This window comes from Anoplopoma fimbria, chromosome 1, assembly GCF_027596085.1.
Source record: "Anoplopoma fimbria isolate UVic2021 breed Golden Eagle Sablefish chromosome 1, Afim_UVic_2022, whole genome shotgun sequence".
Taxonomy (NCBI): domain Eukaryota; kingdom Metazoa; phylum Chordata; class Actinopteri; order Perciformes; family Anoplopomatidae; genus Anoplopoma; species Anoplopoma fimbria.
The window spans coordinates 4,354,576-4,361,187 of NC_072449.1; positions in this window are offsets into that span (position 1 = coordinate 4,354,576).

Consider the following 6,612-nt stretch of genomic DNA (forward strand, 5'->3'; position numbering starts at 1 on the left):
AAGGAGCCTCTGGTTTGGTATTAAGGCTCATTGGTGACATGTTTTTGAGGGATTGTTACCGAGGGGAGATTTTTCCATTTCTTCCCGAGGGTGTCGGGTGATTGTCTGGAAGCAGAGTGTAACAAAATGCTGCACTGATATAAAAACAGCAACAATGAAATATGAGTAACATAAAGACTAAACCATGGCTTTATGTTTACTGAAATAGATGACCTTTTCTTTGTGGAAGCTGTTTTTCATACTGTGAAAGAATGAATGAAAGCAAAGACAAATGGGAACTATAGCTACAGCTATATAAAGCGTAATTATTTTTATCAATTCAGTTTATTTCTCAGAGACAGTGCATATTAAGGAATATTACTTTAAATATGTCAAATGAAAGCAAGCAGGCTAGTTTTCATCCTTAGAGGGATAAGGAGGACTCATCATTTAGGGGCTCCTCTGCCTGTGAGTGGTCACCACTTAATCATTCCTGCCTTGATTTTGCAGCGTTCTTATCTTATTCATGACATTTATGAAGTATTTGGACTGCAGAAGGGCTCGGACAGTTTTATCAATGTCCATGCACAAAATACCCCCGAATAAATCAGAGCTCAGAGAGGCTAAAGAATGCCTTAAAGGGAGTCTCAAGAAACACGAAAAAATCTGTCGTTCAACGAAACGGCATACGTTTATGTTGAAATAACAAAGATCTCTAGTGGCCGTAGTTATTATGGCTCTTGTGGATCAGGAGCAAAGGAGGAAGTAGTTATTGTTTTTTTAACCATGGCGAGGAGGGGCCACTAACATGACTGAATTAGGTCTAAACTTAACCAGATAAGTTGGACAAGACCTTTTTTTCTCCTCTTGGTAAGAGTGCTGTCCAACCACTCGAAACAAATAATCAAAAATAAGAAAACATAGGTGAATCCCACTAACGATAGAAGTACAAATCGCTGACACACACTAATATTAGAGTAAATTTGTTCTTGTATAGTCCTGCATGAGGCCATAAGACTATGCCTGATGGAAAAAAAGTGTTGTAAATGGTTGTATACACAAAAAGTAAAAAAAATCTTACTTCCTCACCTCTGCACAAATGACAGATCACTGTATAAAATGGCCCTGATTGTGGCATTGTGCTGTCTAGATAAAGTTACAAACCCACATCAACTCAGCTGCTGTTGGATGATTAAACATATATTTTCTTTGGCGCTCACAGAGGTCATAAGGTTTACATCCACACCGCTCAAAAGCTTATTTTCAGTGAAATACAGCGGTCGAAACACATTGCATATCTGATATGGTGCTAAACCTGTGTCAGTATTATAATAATAAGTGTTGCGGCACAAACTCTGCATCCAAAGATGGATTTTCATGGATCAAATGTTAACAGGACATGACTGTGAATTAATGACAGGCAGCATGTGGTCTGTGCCATAATGGAGTTATGGTTGCACGATCAAATGTTATAGTCTGCACACACACACACACACACACACACACACACACACACACACACACATTCACAGTGGGATGGATGTATCAGTCCCTACAGTGTGATCAATCGGTGGTCCACTGCAGAGAATCGATTGATCCCATGTTGAATGGAGCGAGCGAGCATGTGTGTGTGTGTGTTCATGTGTGTGTGTGATAGGGTCATTATTGATATCATATGGCTGCCTGCTGCTCAGATCAATAGCTGTTTCTCCTCATAACGTTGTTTTGACCGCATGTTGCTATATGAAACCCGTCCACACACAGCACCCGGCCTCGCTCTTATAAAAGCATGGCATTTCTTCTTGAAGAGCAATTAAAGTCCTCACTCTCTCTGTGTTCATAAACGGGCTACACAAAGACACCAAAGCATGTGTTTCATTATGCAGCCATTGTTGTATCTTTGTGACTCATGCAGGGTTCAACATAACAAGTTCAGATGTGTGTATAAGGTCCTCTCCTGAGCGCTGACCTCTCGACCCCTGATTATTCATTCATTCCTGGTTGTATAAAGACCCGACTGTCACCTTCCTAGACCAGACAGGAAGAGGGACAGATACTGTTTTTTTTGAAGGAGCTGGATTTCAATTTGTTTGACAGCGGGTAAACAGGATATTTTAAAAGTAATGTGAATATAGAGAAAATAAGTTTTTGGTGCAATCAATGAGCTTTTAAAATATTTCTTCACATTGCAATATCGAGTACTGCGCTCGATATTGCAGTACTGAGTGCTTTAGGTAGTTGTAAAGGTCTAATTATTTCCTTTTTTATGAGGATTTTACAAGTCAGACGATTAACATTTTATAAGCCAGACAATTAATTGATTATTGGAGAAAGTAATTTCCATATTAATCTATAACGGGAGTATTAGGTTAATAAATAGAGAAAACGATTGAGGTGTCTAATCAACAGAACAGAAATAAAGTTCGATATAACATGTCTGAGATCAGTAATGCAACAAAATGGGAACACTTCACATTTCCTATTCCAATTACCATAAACATAATCCCAGTCTATATAATACATAGTATGGTGTTGCATTACTCGATGACATTACAGCTGGTCTTATAAAGAAAGGAACTATTGTGATGCATCAATCATTTGAGTAAAAAAGACGATTTTTAATATGAAAATGTGTCAGATTTATATTGACATTTGACCTTTTTTTACATTCCGTTCTGCAGGCTTTGTGCAGATTTTATAACGTTCAGCGATGTTGCTTGTGAAACACAGTCGAGCCAATAAAGTGTCACTGAATGCAACTGAATATACAAAGAAGAGAGACGAAGTAAAAATGAGGGTAAAGGTATAAAGGTGAACCCGAGGAGCTGCAGACACATCTGGCCGAGACATTAGACCCCCACCGACCCGTCACACGGCCAAAACCAGGAGATGGATAACCCCGAGCCGAGTCAAACCCAGAACACACACAAAGTACCACAACGTGTCCTCCGGCCGAGCGAGCAGATCTGGTGGGACCCAGGTCTCATGTTTAGTCACTTAAACCATCGACTGCTTTACGGTCGCATCAATACCGATGTTTTTCACTGTCAGTCTCTCCATCTTCACTTTCTTGTTACCGCTCCTCCGTATCTGTTTTCATCCGTGGTGGCGCGTTGCTTCCTCTCCCATCAGCAGCTCCAGCTATGCACTGTACAAACATGGCGCTGAAAAAAGCCATCCATCACCTCCTGCCTCACACACACACACACACACACTCACATCTCGAGACCTCGTTTTCTTTCTGTGTAGTTATGATTGGAGCAAGGTGGAGAATTCCAGGGGAGCAAAATGGTGAGGAAAAAGAGTGTGGAGTTTAATTTGAGAGGATCTGCTTCCTGTTTTTTCTCACTCTCGCTAGGGGGGAAAAAAGTGGGGATGAAATGGAAAGAAGAAAAAAGGAAAGGATGTGTGTCGTTTTTCGTCTCCTCTTCATCTTTCCTCCTATATGATTACACTTCCTTCTTATTAAACAGGCCCTATTATGCTATTTTCCGGGTACATATTTTTATCTCAAGTTACAGTTACAACATGTTTACATGCGTTAATGCTCATAATCCTCCTTGTTTTTCTCATCCTGGCTGTCCTGCAGCACCTCTTCTCACCCTCTCTCTGAAACGCTCTGTAGCGCTGGCTCCTCCCTCCAGAATCTGATTGGTCAGCGAGCCCGCTCTGTTGTGATTGGTCAACGGTTCACATTTCAAAAAACTCTTCCTCCGGAGCTTCAGCTCCGTCTCTCTCTTTTGTTGTTTGAGGGCCAAACTAGCCAGAAGGAGTTTTACGTCACTTCCGTAACATTATGACTTCATAAAGTTACATTGTGACCTCATAAAGTTACATTGTGACCTCATAAAGTTACGGCAGTGAAGGAGAGAATTCAATGGAGCCGTTTCAGGAACTCAGGAGCTTCTGCGGGGGAGGGTAACTCCTTTTAGGCGTGGACTTCAGGTTTTACACTCTACGGACCTTTTACATCTACAAAAATATATAACACACTAAAGAAGAGTGGAAAAGTGTAAAGGCATAATAAGGCCACTTTAAGTTAAATTTCTAAAGTTGCTTCATGTTTTTGTTTTTTTTCTCCACTTATTTCACATACCACTCCCTCCTAATGATTTAACAGTTCATTTAATCAGAGCGATTTAGCTCGTCATCCATCAAAGCCGCTCTGACTGACAGTGATGGAGCATGAAGCGTCTGTCACTGCCGCTGCCAAGACCAAACTCTGGCTGAGGTTGATGGATCTATCTAGCTGTGGGCTGGATGGGGAGGAATATGTTGTTGTTCACACCGGGAACTGTCAAGACGGAGCGGCCCGGGGGGGTCGGTGGGGGGCGTAGCAGGTATTCGCATTGGCATCTGGGCCCCAGGGCCACAGCCTCAACACGCGGCGACCCGGGCTCCTGTCAGACGGACCAGAACGCCACAACAGAAAATGCCACAGCTGCCACTGCATGAGTTCTGATTTAATCAGGTTTGAATTCAACACCAATTTGTTTTCTATTTTTGGAGTTTTTGAGCATGATAACTTTTGATCCTGAGAGTATTCATGTCTCAGCGTGGAGGGAATTTGTTAGCGTGTTAGCATTGTCATTAAAATTTAGCTCAAAACACTGCTGTGCCTCAAGTACAGCCTCACAGAGCAGTTAACTCGGCTGTAGACTCTCGGGTTGTTTCTCAGAGTCAAAGAAACGTCCTTCAACAGCTGAAGTTCAATAATGAGTCCTACCAAAGATGATGAGTGCTTCGTTTAGAGGATTGTCAAGAATGCATGTGTGTATCCTCCACGCACCAAAACACTTTTTGACCAAACCAGAGTTGGTTAAAAGTTGCAACAGTTGAAAGATCAAGAGGATTTTGATAAATTTTAGTTTGTTTCCGTTGAGTTTGGATGAAGTGTTTATCAATCGGCAAAGTAAAACTGCTTTTTTTACGTTAATAACTTATAATAATAGCTCAAATCTCTGTTGTTGTTTTTTTTTATAGTGTTTTGACTCTGTGTATCTTTTTTTGTGAAATGCAAAACATTTCAATTGTGCTAGAAATTATAATGAACTGATTTATTCTCAATAAAGTAAATATAAAAATATATAATTTTATATATAAAAATAAATAAATCAATACCCCGTCCATATCACTCGCTAGAAAGTTCAATATGTGTTCTCTGAAGTTTTGCCTTTAGCGTCTATAGAACCCGACTTGGAAGGACACACCAAGTCTTACCAAGGAAGCATCCTTGACAGTGAGAAACAAGCTCAGTCTTATTTCTAAAACACCTGAATGTCTAAGAAAATCACTATATTATACTATTATTTTTTTATTAGTGTTTTATGTTTATATATATATATATACTTTTGCAATTATAATTATGTGTACATTGTAGTTAAATGTCTATGCTAACCTTTGTTATTCCTTATTGTCCTTGTTTTTTGTTTATTTGTCTTTTTCTGTGTATGTATGTTTAGAGAGACGGAAAAAAATGAGTCAGTTTCCTTCTATGCATAACCATACATGTCCAATAAAGCTGATTTTCACATAACCCGTAAGTATCTTGCTGAGCTTTGATTATGGTCATGAGCATATTTTTTGCAGCAGCAGACTTCTGGTTAACTTACATAGAGTTCTAACCTCAAGAGGAACTTTAACCTTTAAAATGTTACACGTCTACCTGGGGAACGTTTGGTGGTATTTAACTCTCCTCCAATCAGTATAGAATACCAAACGGGTAAAGAGCCATGTGGCCGACCTTGGTGCCGGACTGTGTTGCAGTGAAATCTATTCGCCTCCATGTCTCGGTAACCACACTATAACTCCAGAGCCACAAAAAGCGGTAAAACAAAAACCCAAGAAACTCTTACAGGATATGCGTTTAGCAGCGCTCTCTCCGGTTCTGAGCGGCAGCCACCGCGGACAGGCCATCCATCCTGTGTTCGCCTCGAGGCTGCATTAGCGTAAGAAGACGAGGTCGCTATCCCCGTTCCGTGGCCTTTAAAGAGGGACAGCTGCCAGACCTTCTCATCCAGCAGCTGCTCGTGTGTCCCGGAGAGCCACGCGTGACGGAATTTGACGGTTTTGCTGTAAAGAGTCGGTGGGCAGACCAGGTTTAGTTACCAGGTTTAAAAAAAAAAAGAAAAAATCCCTGTAAAATCACAGCGGGGCCTTTGGACTTTAGACACACTGTACATACTCCATCACATGAGACAGTGTGTGTGTGTGTGTGTGTGTGTGTGTGTGTGTGTGTGTGTGTGTGTGTGTGTGTGTGTGTACAAATCCATGTGCAATAACCCGGTTACTTTAAATTCAAAATGTATTTATTCAAGCAGCCTTGCACTTTTATCTACATTTCATTGTTGTTGTTTTTTGTGTTTTATGTTTATGTATATATATACTATCGCATTTTATATTTCATGTGTACAAAATAGTTAAATGGTTATAATTTTTTCTTCTTGTTTTTTGTTTATTTGTCTGTTTTGTGTACCAGTGAGTGTAAGAAACTGGAGTCAAGTTCCTTGTATGCATACGCATACATGGTCAATAAAGATGATTCTGATTCTGATTCTGATTCTGATCATGCATGCATGCATGTGCAAAGCAGAGTCATAGTGAACTCATACACATCCACTTTCTCTCTTTCGC